Below are 15,684 nucleotides of genomic sequence, written 5' to 3'. Positions count from 1 at the left end.
CAAAAATAATTACACCAGAAACTTACAAAACACTTTAAATAATATAATAATAATGAAAGAGATAAAGGACAACCTAAACAAAATAAAAAAAATGGCAAATCAGCAGGAGAAGATGGGATAAACTCTGAACTATATAAGTTTGGAAAACGATTTCATCAAAGATTATTAAACTTTTTTGATAAAATATATACAAATGGACAAATACCAATAGAATGGAATACAACTGAATACATGCTACCAAATATATAGTAGAATACTTAACGAAAAACTGAAAATATACAGTGAAAAAAATATTATTAGAATGTCAAAATTGATTTAGAAAAAGACCCTCTATAATAGATGCAGCTTTCTGTTTAAAACTGCTTAAAGAAAAAAAAAGAAGAGAATTTAATTTAGAGACTTGTCTTTTGTTTATAGATTACAAAAAACCTTTGAAAAAGTAAAAAGATATAAATTGTTTGATATATTACAAACAATAAATATACCTAATATTTTACTACATGCAATATTGAATATATACAAAGATAATGAAATAAAAATAAAAATAAATATAAAAATGTCTGAAAAACCATCTATAAACCAAAGAGTAAAACAGTCAGTGGTGTTCAACATTTTTTACTACGCGAGCTACTTTTCTATAAAACGTTATTCAGCGATCTACTCTTTTATATATAAGTTATTCGGCGATCTACTCTCTTATATAGATCACGTTCCCCCAACCTGATATCTGATTACGCACAAATAAACAACTAAAAATAAACAACTAAAAAAAATGCACAACTAAAAACTTTATTTGTATATTTAAAAATTTATTTATCACTTTTAATTATTTTAATACAACAAATATTTTAATACAACAAAAAAATATGTATATATATTAGAATAAAATATTTATTTCTCTATTTTGCAAAACCGAAGTTAAAATCAACCAATTGATTACAAACTCACAAGTTACAGGAAATCCTGGTTGATTAAAAAAAAAAGTTAATGTGAAATTTGGCATTGTTTGGACCTGGCAATATTTTCATAGTCAAGTTGATATGAAGAAGTGGCCAATCACAGAAAATCATCCAAATGATCATTTGTGATTTGGTTTCTTAATTGATTTTTTACGACGGTCATATTTGAAAAAGCGGATTCTGACAAGTATGTCGATCCGAAACATGACAGAATTTTTCGCGTAATATCAGTGAATATTGGGAATTTTTCATCTGCTTACTTCCAAATGACTTCATTGTAGATTGATTTAAAATGTAAACTATTCTGAATGTTTATTATCTCAAATTCTACTTCAGCTTGGTTTATATCAAACAGCCCACTAATTTTATTCGAAATTTCTGTGATGTTCACGTTTTCTTGAAATGGATTATTGATAAAAGATACAATCATTTCGGTTTTATTAAAATCTTTAAATCTTGAATTTATTTCTTCCTTAACTAATTCCATTTCACGAATAAATTCTTTCAAATCATAGCGGAGCATTTCTTTATTTTGTTCAAAAATTTTTAATAAATATGGGAGATGTCTAAATTCGCGGTCATTTATATTTTTCTTTAATAAAAGTAAGTATTATTGGAAAGTTTTTATTGAACTTAACATGTGAATTAAATTTTTATCTCTACTTTGTAAGTCTAAATTTAAATTGCTTAATTTCTTACAGAAATCTACTAAAAATTATAAGTGTAACAACTATCTTTTATCACTCAATTGTGGATAAATATCTCCTTTTTAATCAAGAAAAAAATTTATATCGTTAATTAATACAAGAAATGTTTCTAAAAATTGACTTCTGCTGAGCCAGCGAACATTATTGTACAACAGAAGTTCCCTATCATCACCTGCTTGTAATTTAAATAACTGCCGTTGCAGGGCTTTTCCTCGAACAGAATTTACAGTTTTAAATGTAATATCCAAAACAACTTTTGTGTTTAATCTTTTACTACACAGTACTTGTTGGTGAATAATACAGTGGTACGTTAAAAAATCTGGATATTGGTCATCGTTTTTACATAATGAAATGAAGCCTGATTTATTACCTAGCATTGCAGGAACATCATTAGTAGTAATAGACAAAAGTTTAAAAAGCGGAAGTTTGTGTTGTTTCACAAATTCATCAAATGCCGAAAAAATGTCTTCTCCCCTAGTCCTTCCCAATAATGGCATAATTTTCAAAAGTTCTTCTTTACTTGAATAATCTTGAAATACCACGAATAATTACCATTAACTGAGCAATATCAGTGACGTCGTTTGATTCATCAAATAGTAATGAAAACGCAACACACTGGTGAATGTCTGACATTAACCTGGCCTGGAAACTTTTCTCCAGCAATTGGAACTCTTCCTTTCGACAATTTGAAACCTTGTCTGTGACCTAGAAGTAGTCTCCCTCTCTAGCGATGTCTCGAACCGAGAAGCTCCTTTCTGGAAGCGGGAAACTCCTCAACCAAGCAACGTGGATCTGGGCAGTCTCTCAGACGGCGACTCTGGACGGGGCGGCCTCCTCTCTGACAGCGATTCTGGAACCGGGACCCCTACTGCTTGCTTCAGCCCCTATTTATTAGGCCTCCTCTGAGACCTCACATGAAGTTTGGCAAACCCCCAAAGAATCGGTACGAGTCTTTCATCTTAAGTTTCAAGTTCGGCACGCCTTTTGTTCTCCTCCGCTTTCTTTTGATTGTAAGTTGCCGGCCATCGGAAAGTTGATTGAACTCTTTCTGACTGACTTCGGAGATATTTATACTTAGAGCCTGCAAGCCTTTCTCATACATACAAGTTTCAAAAATAACAATCTATCTAATGCCACCATATACTGTTTCCGCGACAAAAACATTGCCTTTGTTTTTAACACTATAACATATTATTATTTAAGCAGTATATACAGTTAGCTACAAAAGAGTTATTTACAAAAACATCTAATACAAACTATACCGAGACAAACAAAGTTTATTTTTTTACAATATTCACATGGGACGTAACCAAACTAAAAAATCGATGTAATGTACTTTGGAATATTTAATATCTAAGCTACACTCGAGTTCTTACACTTGGCTTATAATCGTATTCACTCGGCTCACTGTTTGACTTTCACTGATCCAAATTATTTCATTTACCCGGACTTATAAGAAAATTACTGATTTAACAATTTTAACGAAAAATAAATAAACAATAGCATTACACTTAAAGCGAATTAAAAATAATGCAAATTAATGATAAATAAAATATTATGTTTTCTGTTTTAATTAAATTTGTAAGTAAGGCGGGATACACAAGAGATCGACTAAAAATCGCTCCGCGATCGACCGGTCGATCGCGATCGACGGGTTAAACACCCCCTGAAGACAGGGATGCCCTCTGTCTCCAACACTTTTCGATATTTACATTAATGAAATATTAATACAATGGAACACCTTAAACATTCCAGGTATAGAAATTTCCCGGAATAACAAAATAAATACGTTTTTATTTGCAGATGATCAGGTAATAATATCAGATAAGGAAGATAATTTACAAAGAGAAACATATAATTTAAACATTATAGTAGAACAGTTTGGAATGAAACTTTCCACTGATAAAACTAAAACAATGGCATTTTGTGGACAAACTCCAATTAGAAATAAAATAGTTATTGATAATAAAATAATACGACAGATAAATACTTTCAGTTATCTTGGATGTGAAATATTATATGAAGGAGAAAAAGACATAAAATTAAAACTTCAAAATTTTTATCGATTATAGGCCTGATAAATAAAACACTCAATCCAAATATAGTACAAAAAAGAAACACGCTTGAAAATATACACTACTTTAGCAGTGCCCAAATTATTATATGGCAGTGAAACTTGGGCAATAAATAAACAAGATAAAGAAAGAATAAAAACAAGTGAAATGAGAATTATGAGAAGAACTGCAAAATACACATTATTAGACCAAAAAAGGAACAAAGACATTTTAAAAGAACTGAAAACAAAATCAAAAGAAGAAAAACTAAACAATTATAAACAAAAATGGATAGAGCATGTAAACCGAATGGCCAACACCCGATATCCTAATCAAATACTAAAATATAAGCCAATTACAAGGAAAAGGCAGGGTAGACCTCAAAAAAAGGATATTGGATGGATAATAAGACCGGAACACCAATATGGTCTATATCCGTAATTAGCGTTATGATGATGATGATGATGATGATGAGAATAAAGAGAAAACTTATGTTAATATGCTCCAAGACAATCATCATGCATATTAATATAATGTGCCTAAGTTCGCTCTTAAAGAACGGTGAAGTATTTGATTCTTGAGTTTAAAATTTTATTGCCTTTGAGTTTTATTATAGCTTGCCTTAATAACGACATAGCGAAAGAATAAGTTTATTCACAACAAAGCGGAAAGGTTATCTATTCGAATCTTTCAATTTTTTTTTTTTTTTTGAAAAGTCATTGTTTGCCTTTCCGCTCTTGAATTTTTCCTAGCCTTGTTTGTGAACAAAACAAATCAGTACATGATTTAGCAGAATCAAGTGAATGAAGTCCTTTGCTTGTATTTTGCCTTGGGGAATGGTGTAACTGCACACTATTGGACTTGTGCTATAAGAAAGACAAGGAACTCATTAAATCTGTTTTTGCCGAAGCAGGTAATTCAGGTAGTTCTTGTTTCCATCAGAACTGAGCAGCTTCTTTTGATGTCGTTAAAGTGAAGTTTCATTTTTCTTCGCTTTTCTAAGCAGTCCAAGTAATGAGGAGAGGATGCGATGTATGGGTAATTGAAGTACTTTTAAAGGAGCAAGTCACGAAGAGTGATTAGCGGCTATTAACGTTTCTGGGTGGAATGCAAGCATGAACAAATCCGTTTTATTCTAAGAAGAAAGAAAGAAAGAAAAAGAAAAAGTAAGGACTAAAGGAAAATGAGCAAACATTTATCTTTCGCAACTGAGTCAGCTACTTGCTAATAAGGAGGCAGTTAATTAGGATCGAAGGAAAAATACACGTGCGTTTTAAAATAGCTAACAGACAGACTTCGACTATTTCTGCTTTAAAGCCAACCTGGAGAAATCAATTTGATTTGCTGACACATTTTATAAGCGTGTCCTGCTACAATTTGTAGCAAATCTTTCTTGAATCGGTAGTGAAGTAATGCAACTGAAGCATATAGATTTACTGATATCACGAGTAATTTTTGCTAACACACTACTATTAAAAATGTTTAAAATAGTCAAACAGGAATTGTGAACTAGTGGAAACTCTCATTCCCTAAAATTGGAAAGACTTTTTTGATTCTAAATAAAACATTACATCTTTCTCAGTACCTAGCCGTTGTCGGCCTGGTTGGCTGAGTGGGGAGCGTATCCGCTCTCCACTTGGCCAACCAGGCGTATGGTCAAGGGTGTATGAAATTTCTTGTGTCTTAAATGAATTTCATCTCCACTTGCGAGACTCAATCCTACGTTTATTACAGGCTGCAGTAGCTTGAAAAAATTTCGTTTTTGGTCTCTTGAGCACGGTTTCCGGACCAGGTAAATTTTTAAATAAGTATAAAAATGAATAAGAGTAAAAATCGTCAGCCCACTCACAACCTGATAGAGAAGCATTTTCTCTAATAAGAAATTCCAAAATTAAGGAATTTTGTGATGATGCTTAATTTATTTCGTAGTATGTAAATTGTACACGTATTATTTTCAGAAGCAATCTACGATATCAATATCGTTTGAATCCAATAAAAATGATTTTGATAGACTGTGCCTATAAATCTGTCCGTTCTCTTATTGATCTGCGCATTTTTGAGTAGTACATATAGGATAGATATCGGGAGGTTATTGATGGTGTAGCAGAGGACTGTAGCTAAAATCCTATTCCCGGAGGCTGTTATGAGTAAGGATGTAAATATCTTCAAAAGACAATTGCTCTTATACAGGAATCAAATAAAAGAGGGGTACATTCTTTGTTCCACAGTACTGAACTTATTGAATTACGCTCACGTATAGGCAATATAGCTTAAAATCCCCCCCCATCCATTATCACCTCCAAATCGTGAGCATCTTCAATTTACCTATTCCAATTCCATTAGTGTATCTTACATTTCGCCACATTAAACTTACTACTATTAATCGTCCTCTCTTGTCTTGCATAATTAAAATCTGGATATTCTCCCATAAATATCCTTATAACATTATTTGCGTGTTCAATTTAACTGGCAGTGGCCGAAACAAAGACTCCTACAAGATATTACTGGTCACCTGCCTTCATTGATTCTACTGCGCCATAAACTACTCCTTCCATGTCAAATTTATTAGTGACCCCGTCTTAGTCAAGTAATTCATATTCACTCCCATTTGTTTCAATCGGAAAGGCCTGAAAACGAATACACAGCTGTTATTTCGACAAGCACTTATTTTAACGCAAACCCACGTGGGGTTCAAATCTCAAACCTGGCGGCTCTTAAGTTGATAATTTATCATGACCATGATTATTAATATTTTTATTCTACGTTCCGTGATGGCTGGCTTTTCATCTTTTATTCTGTGACTACTTATTCGAATCCTGCAGTGGCTGGAAAATGTACTAAATCATATTCCTTAGTCATTATAATACTTAAACTAACCGCTATTCTTCTTAATCAAATCATTGGAATATTGTACTATAGGTAGGCACCTCGTGATGTATGATACATAAATAGTGATCTTTACAAAGATATTCAAAAATAGGGAAAACATTAGATTTTTCAATATTACGATTAGTATTAAACTGTCCTGAATATTAGTGAAGCAAACAGACAAAACCTAATTTAAAAATCATTCAATATCCTCAATCAAGAAAGGCTAATCAATTGGCATTTTAAGTTCGTTACACTTTCCTTTAAGATTATTAAGAGGACTCTCACTGCAGACAACTACGAACTAGTGATGTTTATATCTGTTATGTGGTTACTACTCATGTGAAAATTAGAAAAAGAATTTGCATTTTGTCTTGTCTACAACTGTTGTAAGGATTTTTTTAAATCCTTGTACACAATACAAGATTAATCTAAGGTAAAGTCCAGAAAGGCGCAATCCAAAGATATATCAACAGACCATGGGAAATCTTATCACAGGAAGAGGTAAATTCCAGGAAATTACAAGACAGCTTGTTTAAAAATAATAATAATTAATTACAGTAAAAATAAAAATTATGCAACTACTCGTATAAAAAATTTGAAACTTGTCTTGAAGGGTACGACATCTAAAATCACACTGCAGTAAATTTTAGATTATGCAGACTTACAGAAAATAAGAAAAGGATTGGTCAAGCCTCTGACTTTAAAAAGTGGAGGATAGTTCTTAAGGCTCAAGGACTTTTCACAAAATTAAATGATCCCCCTTGGGTGTCAGGACTATATATTGTTTATCTGATACACATCGAAGGAATCGTTACCCTATCATGAGTTGGCTCAGGTTCACACTATAAATGCAAATAAACAAATTTTTAACATTATCATTTGTAATCAACAAGAAATTTCTCTAAATTAAAATTTTAAGAAACTATATTTGGAGTCCAGTAATTTGTTGTGGTAATTCGCAAATACTCTTTGATTTAATTTGTAAATGAAAATGTAGAGTTATGTATGCTACCGTTCATTTAACTCATTGCTCCCTTTACAAAAATGAAGATATGTCACACGATATCAGAAAGTGAATTTAGGAGTGAAATTATGAGATGATTAATCCAATATTTAAAAATATTCATTCATCCATGCACATGTTATCATACAGGTCACAACCTCCACGAAAATGGGGATTGTGACCGGTATGAAAAGCTGTGTTAATGAAATTTCTAAATGACTGGTATTTCTGTTCAAGGAAGAAGTTCAGAGATATTGATAGACGGCTCTGTTTGTAATGTAAGAAGAAGACATTTAAAATAAGAATTACAAAATAAATAAATATTTAAGCGCCTCCATAGCGCAATTGGAAGAACGACTACACGATGTGCTCTTCGATTGGAATAGGCCTAAGTTCGATTCTCGTCGCGACAGGAGTAATCTTTATGTGAACTTTTTCAATAAAGGTGAGTTAGCCAATCTTAAGGGGGTAGCAAGGTTTTTTCTCCAGGAAAAACGAGTTTTTCTTCCTGCATACAGAGACAAATTGTTCTTTCAGAACACACCCAATTTACGGACAAAAAATACTGGTTGTGGTGGGCGATAGATGGCGTTGATAGAGATGATTGGTAGAAGTTCGGTGTAGTGGTGAAACAGTTGTATAGTAGGTGTCCTCCCACGATGAGTCTTGGGACTCCTTGAAGGTGTCACGAATAATGATAATATTCTAAACACAGCAGCCTTGGAGAAATCACTACGTTAAAATATATGCGTTATAGTCACAAAGTTACATTATCATTCTTCCACTACACTAGAAAAAGGCTATTTTTTGTTTTTAATAACAAGCTGTGTCTATTTTTAATAAAGGTAAAAAAAGATTCATAAAATATAACTTACGGTTCACATTAGCCATCCACAAAATCTTCCCGATCTGTCCATATTATAATTCATTTAATGTATTATTATAGAGAGCGCCTATTTACAATAATAATCGCACTTTTAACTCTTCACGATATTACTTGAAATCCTGGTAAAGAAACTCCTTAAATGAAACGTCACTAAAAATATTACAAATCTACATGAGAACACAATTTTAAAAAATTAAACAACACATTTTCTTCTTTCTTCCGCCTTTCATTGCTGTTTCTAATTCCAAGTTTGCACAACAACGCTTTCTCTCGGTTCTGTACACGAAAACTATAATGAAACTGAGTGTAAAGCGCGCGCTATTGTGCGTGGCGCAGCACGCGCCTGACATAAATTATACAAACTGCCAAAGAAGTGCTTCAAGAGAAATGTAAAGGTACAGCATGAGTAGAAATTGCATATCGGTTGTAACTGATTTTGAAGTAATATTTTGATCATTTCATTGGAAAGTTTGCAACTTTCCAGTGAATTTTTGCAACTAAAGAGTCTAATTTATTGCGACTTTGAGGAAACTAGTCGAATAAAAAAAAAAAAGGAAATAATCCCAAAGGAATTTTTATTTTTTACAGATATATTTGCATGCTATTTCCATTTCTACACTTTAAATAGAAATGAAAGTACAGTACTGGGCACTAGTAATTATTTACTTAAATGTTTATATTTGCTTATAATTATAATTATTGTGAAAATTAACGGAATGATCTCTAAATGGTGTAAAGCTTTTTCTAAACTTTACGAGGATTTAAATGTAATTAAAAATATTATTAAATAAACTATTGAATATTTGCAGAAATAGTAATTAACTTAAGGGTTTTATTGATGGTAGTGTGTATATAAGATTTGATTGATTAAATTAGAAAATAGGTATAAATGCATCTAAAAAATTAAAAGGAAAAATATTTCTCCATTTTCGATTACGAGATGCGACGTGAAGAGGCGGAGGGGGTATAATTTATTGCGAGTCTATTATAAGGAAACGGAGGTATAAAATTCATGAAAAATGTGAATATATTAAAATTATTTTCGGATAGCTACCATGTATTTCATGATTTACTTATTTTATTGAAAAATAACCGAAAACTAATGAAATGATTCGATTAAATTATCTCAGAAATACTAACCTGAACACTCGGCATGGAGGTATCATTATTAACTTGCTTTATATTCACCAAGTGATTTCACCTTTTCCTCCGCTGAAAATGAACTCCATAGATTTATGGCGCTGGTTTTACAAGATTCGAGATACAGGAATTACAAAGCAAGTTAATAATGATACCTCCATGCCGAGTGTTCGGGTTTCCAGTAGCACACGCTGGTATCATTGTAAGAGGCGTATTTTTAACGGAGCTCTAAAATCTCCAGGGGACAAACATTTCGGACAAAGGGAGCTCTGGAGCACTGACATTCAATTCCTCAAAAAATCAGTTCTTTTTCAGTTACCTGAATTACTTTTAAGGTAAAAAATTAAATATATTTTAAAGTGTTGGTTCCTGAAACTTCAATATCTGGTATCTGTTTTGAAGATTTATTTTGTGTCTTTGTCGTTTATTAAACAAAGAATGCTAAGAAAAGAACAAATGGAAAGATTTATTTCATGAAATATAATCTTCGTTATAGAATGCAATGGTTGAAAGCAAATCTCCAGCTCATCGTCTTACACAGATTAACAAGAAGGAAATGACTGCGATAGGTTATAGAAAGGGTGTGTTGATTAATGGACACTTCGTGTTCTCAGCATCAAGCATCAACATTTGTGTGTAACTCTATTAAACACAAGCTTTGTTTTCTACTAGTTACAAATGTTGCAGAAAATATTAAACCTTACTCACTATTTCTTATTACTGTGAAATGAAACGTGTAATAATAATAAATGTAATATTGATATTATTTAATAGAAATATATGTTTCATAATAATTTAGGATGAATCTTTCTTTGCTAAGTTACATTTTAAATTTCAACATAACGCATTAATCCGTTTCGGATATCTTTCAGGAGGTGGTTTTTTTTTTTTTTTTTTTTTTTTTTTTTTTTTTTCCCTCGTCTCTGCCTTTCAATTGTGTGCTAATTTTTTGAATTAAAACCTTCTAGATTATTCGGGAAAAAAAAACTCTTCCAAAATTATCTCAACAAATTCTCTGAATCCATTGCCATTTTCCGTTGTCGACTGTTTACCGTAATCCCAATCCAGATGTAAAGAAATACATGCAGGATGTGTTTATTATTTGTAGGTGCGCAAGGAATTAAAATAACAGTAGTAAACCAGATATTCTACATTCAACTTTCTCTAATACGTATAACCTTTCCAAACACTATTCAGATTTTAGAATATTTAAGTGTTATGGTTATTCTCCTCCATTCACGATTTCATACGTTAAACTACAATTGTCCGTTATTCTCAAATTTCTGAAATGTATTTCTATTTTCGTAAATGAAAATTAATTTTGCTTCCAAAGACAAGACATCTCTAAATGATGTAACACTTTTTATTTTTAAAGTTGTTTTCAATTTGAAACAACTTAAATTAACAATTCACTGTGACAGAAGAACTGATATGGTTCGTACCTATGAAGGGAACGACGAAAGGCACTGATATTCTTGAAGCCGCCAAAAAACGCTCCAGCGTTTCGACCTCAGTTTAATCAACCTCAAGGATATGGTAACTTATGGTGCCCCTGCTATGGTGGGAAGGAACGAAGGGTTTGTTGCGCTGCTAGAAAAGAACCAACCGGAACTAGAAGGAACAGATTTTGTCCATTACCACTTTTAATCCACCAGGAGAATTTTGTATTTGAAAACTATTGGATTTGAGAATGTCATGAACATTATTGTGACTGTCATCAACATTATTAGGGAAAGAGGATTGAATCATCCTCCATTCCAAGAGTTTTTGACCCAAGAGTGCGAAGTGGATCACAGCAATGTGGTTTATTATAGTGATGTGCGTTGGTTAGGTTCCCAGAGGGAAGGTTCTTAAAAGAATCCATGACTTAAGGAGCAAAATGCAGCAGTTCATGCAAACCAAGGGGAAGGCCGATTGCGGAATTCAACGATCCGAAGTGGATGACAGACTTTGCCTTTGTAACCGACATATCGTTGAATGACCTAAATACTCGGCTACAATCCAAATATCAACTGTTGCACACTCTGTTTGATCACATTAAAGCTTTTGTGGCCAAGTTCAAACTTTGCGAGGCACAACTCACAAAAAAGACAACTCATTTTCAGCTTCTCGCTGAGTCCAACTGTTCGTCTCTTGATGAATACGCTACAAAATTAGCCGTGTTGCGAAGTGGGTTCGAAGAGAGATTTAGTGATTTTCTTAACCAACAGTCTTCTTTAAATTTATTTTCAATGCCATTCAGTGTCAATACTGCCGAAATGCCAGGCTTAGTACAAATTAAGCTGCTTGAACTCCAAAATAACTCTTCTTTGAAAAAAAAAAAATTATTCAATGTGCCCTTGCTTACATTTTACAAAGACTAGATTGCTGAGGACGCATCCCCTAATCTTCGTCGGCATGCTTTGAAGATGTGCACTTTGTTAGGAAGCACATACTTATGTGAGCAGTTCTTCTCCAGAATGAAGCATGTGAAGTCTAAGACAAGAACTCAGATTACGGAACAACATGTCGAGAATAATACTGTGCGTATAGCGACTTCCAACATTGATGCCAACATCGACAAGCTGGTCAAGGAAAAGCATTGGCATTGTAAAAAATGAATGTTTTCTTCATTAAATTATTTACTTATCATGAAACCTGCTCCTACTACGCTCTTAAGGCTGAGCTTGTTTATTTTTATAGGATTTTAGGTAAAGTATCAAATGCATTACGTTCCTTGTGAATCTGGAAAGCATCTTACAATTCTAAATACCGCAATATAGCTTAGTGGCCTGCAGGCTTCATTTGAATTTTTAATGCGGCTCGCACTGTCTGAAAGGTTGAAGACCCCTTTGCTAAGCTGTGTAATAAACGAATCCCTCGGCGACTAGCAAAAAAAAAAATCAGTTTCCTATAAGTTAACAAACCTCGTGTTCCAAAATTTGCTCAGAATTATTTCCTCGTGATATACTTTCAATATGTTTAAAATATTTTAAATTTATTTCTTCAAACACCTTACTTGTACCACCTCACCATATACATCATCGAGTCTGAAGTGCAGGAGTTGCTTCTCTTGTTTTGGTTGTTTCAAGTCGAGCCTCTATGTGCTCTAAAGTATCAAATCTCATGAAGGCTAACATTTGTTTTTGGTTCTTTTAGAAATCGATTTCCTTTTGTAAGTTGCTCCGTGGTAACTCTTTGTGATTAACTCAGATATAAATAACGAAGAGGAAAGAATCTGTAGCAATACTGTGAGCTGCGTTTTACAAATGGAATGTTAATTCACTTTTATAAATTCAGAACCAAACCAGAGGGTACACGTGCCCACTGTTCATTTACGTATCATGCAGTTTACAGAGAGATAAATTATGAACAACTTTCTATGCATTCTCAGCAAAAAAGTTGATGGAAAGAAAGATTGGGCAAGGTTAACAACTCACTAACTAATAGGCTTCAGGTTCGATTCATGCCATGGACATGAATGTCTTTACATGAGAGGTTAATTTCTTCGCCCGCTGTCATAACTCTGGCCCAGTTATTGGAGTCCATGAACTGACTTAAAACGTTCCATGTTTGGTCTCTAGTAGAGTTTTCAGATATATGCTAAAATCAATACAATATTCGTATATACAATCTACAATCAATCAAAACAAATCAATACAATACAATTTAAAAAAATTATAAAATTAATAAATAATAAAAAAAAATATTTGCCCGCTTTCGACACTAACGTCTTTCAGGGTTACAACCTTTTGTAAATGGGAGTTACATAAAAAAGGAAGGAGAAAAGAAAAGATAGATTACTGATTTTTCAATTTCTATTCTCTATAATGTGATTTATATTTACGACGGTTATGCAAAACATATATGTAAGAGCCACCCCTTGAACCCTTATTTCAATATTTAGGAAACATTATAAATAAGATCAGCAAAAGAAGACTACAAGACTGCAGTGTTAAAAAAGGAAACAAATAATGAAATGTAAATGCATGGGTTCTGGTTGGCACGTCTTTCCCCTTTGATTTTTCCATTTAGTTTAATTAACATCTTGTGAACTTGAGGGCAGGTTATTAATAGGACCACACGAATAGCAAACAACGTGGCTGAAAATGAGCTCCATATGTGTTGCAGAACACTGTAGAGGGTGGTTCACAACTTTTTTTTTAGGGTGGACTGTAATTGGATAGATAACGCCAGTTTACATCTTGAAAAGACTGCAGTTTTTAATGGTGGTAACCGTTTTAAAAACATTTGGTTATAAATAACGACTCTGGAGAAGTTAACGAAGTAACCACTGCTTCTTAATAAATTGATAGTATTTTTCACTTCCGCGTTTCTTACTTTAGAAAGAACGAAGTTGAAGCAAGTCAGATGCAGATATGCTTGCAGAAAACATCTCGAGTAACTTTTTATTTTCTCTTTCAGTATTACCTTCTGGAAAAGCGAGATTTATTATTGGTTTTGGGGCTGAGAAAATGCTTTAAAGAAGATTGCACTAAGAATAAATCACTGTGGCATAAACTCTAGAGATAAAGCCATAAGGATGAAATTTTTATAAGTTTTAGTGGGGAATCCTTTTACTGACTATTGGCACACTGCTGCCGTTCCAATTTATTACCTATTTCATGTCAAACAAAGTAAGGGATGGCAAAATAATGCAACTAAAATCACTGAACCTTAAAGTACAAGAAAAGTACGATGGCATTGTTCATTTTTTGAAATACCAGCACTTACCTAGACGAGCATAAATAAATCAGTTCAGAGAATCAGAAAATAATCTCTTCACAGTGTAGAGAGAAGTTATAGTCCAGTCAACACTGAGCTTCCTATGCCATTGCTATTCAGTCTGGTTCTCACCGGTAGTTGATGATGCTGTATGCAGTTGTAATCTGTACTTGGTAAATGTAGCAAAGAAGCAAGAACCTTCCTTATATCAACAGTGCAGGCCACATTTCTTAAATCCAATATAAATCTTTCTTTCTTGGAAGTCTTTTGAACACTATTCATTTAATCATCACGTCGTTTACAAAGAAAAAGATTCGTAATTAACATACATAACACCGTGGTCTCATTTGCCTTAGCTGATTCGACCGTAATTCCAAATTGCAGTATATATGAGTGAGGCGAAACCATTTGAGTTAAATATTTGCATGATTCAAGTATGTATATTTCTGCTCTTGTCTGATAAATATTTAAATATATTTAAATATAAACATTGTCATTTCTGTCATTTACAAACATTTCTGTCAATGTTTATATTTAAATATAAACATTGACAGAAATCCATAGAAGCGCGTGTCACAATACAAAAAATGCTTTGGTTCAATTCCTGTCTAACGCCGTAACGCGCGAATGTCGATAACGATTCTCTTGAGTAGGAAATTCAGAACCAACAACTCGGTGTCCTGATTTTAATCCAACTATTTCAATCCTTTGGGCAACTAAGGAAACAGTCCAAAGATTAGCAACTGGTGGTAACGGCTGTTCTTGTTGTTATGGATTCATCACCCAAGCACCAATATCCGATTTTTTTCTTTCTATTTTATTAGTTAAGAGGCGGAGTTTCCGAAGTACAATATCTGCCACCTTCCTGTAAGACCAATGGTTCTCGTGTGTTATTAGTTTCCTGCTTCTACATACTACCACAGTCATTTATCAGATCCAAACAAAATCCACTGAAGTGGAGATCTTGTGATTGTTGAACAGATGCATTAACAGCTGGTAGTTGCAGAGTGTGGAAAATTCGAATTATGTGACATGCATGCATGTCAGAATCACGTCCTTCACCTAAACTCCGCGTTACTTTCTTTTTTGTTCACTATGGCGTAGGTATTATTCCCGCTCTATCCGAAGTAACTTGATAACTAAGTCTAAGTAGTCAAGTCAAGAAAAAAAAGTAGGCTTTCATGGAACGAAATCCTTGATATCACATAAGTGGAGAGCTCTGCATAAGGAATGAGATGAAATTAATATTTTGAGACAACCGTAACGCAACTTATTGTCCCACCGAACTATAAAAATTCTCTCACCCGACATTCAAGAATAGTAATGTGGAACCAGGAAAATTTTATTGAAGTTTTATAGA

General features: G+C 33.2%; 1 long non-coding RNA gene across 1 annotated transcript in view; it reads right to left on the bottom strand.

The window, feature by feature from the left end:
• LOC150104527 (uncharacterized) overlaps positions 1–8,569 on the bottom strand; it is a 116,363-nt gene extending 107,794 nt beyond the window's left edge. Inside the window, exon 1 of the long non-coding RNA XR_016548533.1 lies at positions 8,470–8,569. This is a non-coding gene — a long non-coding RNA (uncharacterized LOC150104527). The remainder of the gene's footprint in view (positions 1–8,469) is intronic.
• Between the last annotated feature and the right edge of the window lie 7,115 nt (positions 8,570–15,684).

Source organism: Typopeltis vanoorti, chromosome 7, assembly GCF_054136105.1.
Source record: "Typopeltis vanoorti isolate ZY-2024b chromosome 7, IOZ_Tvanoo_1.0, whole genome shotgun sequence".
NCBI classification, from domain to species: Eukaryota; Metazoa; Arthropoda; class Arachnida; order Uropygi; family Thelyphonidae; genus Typopeltis; species Typopeltis vanoorti.
The sequence above is the reverse complement of the archived record's forward strand: the minus strand, read 5'-3'. Positions and strand labels throughout refer to the sequence as shown.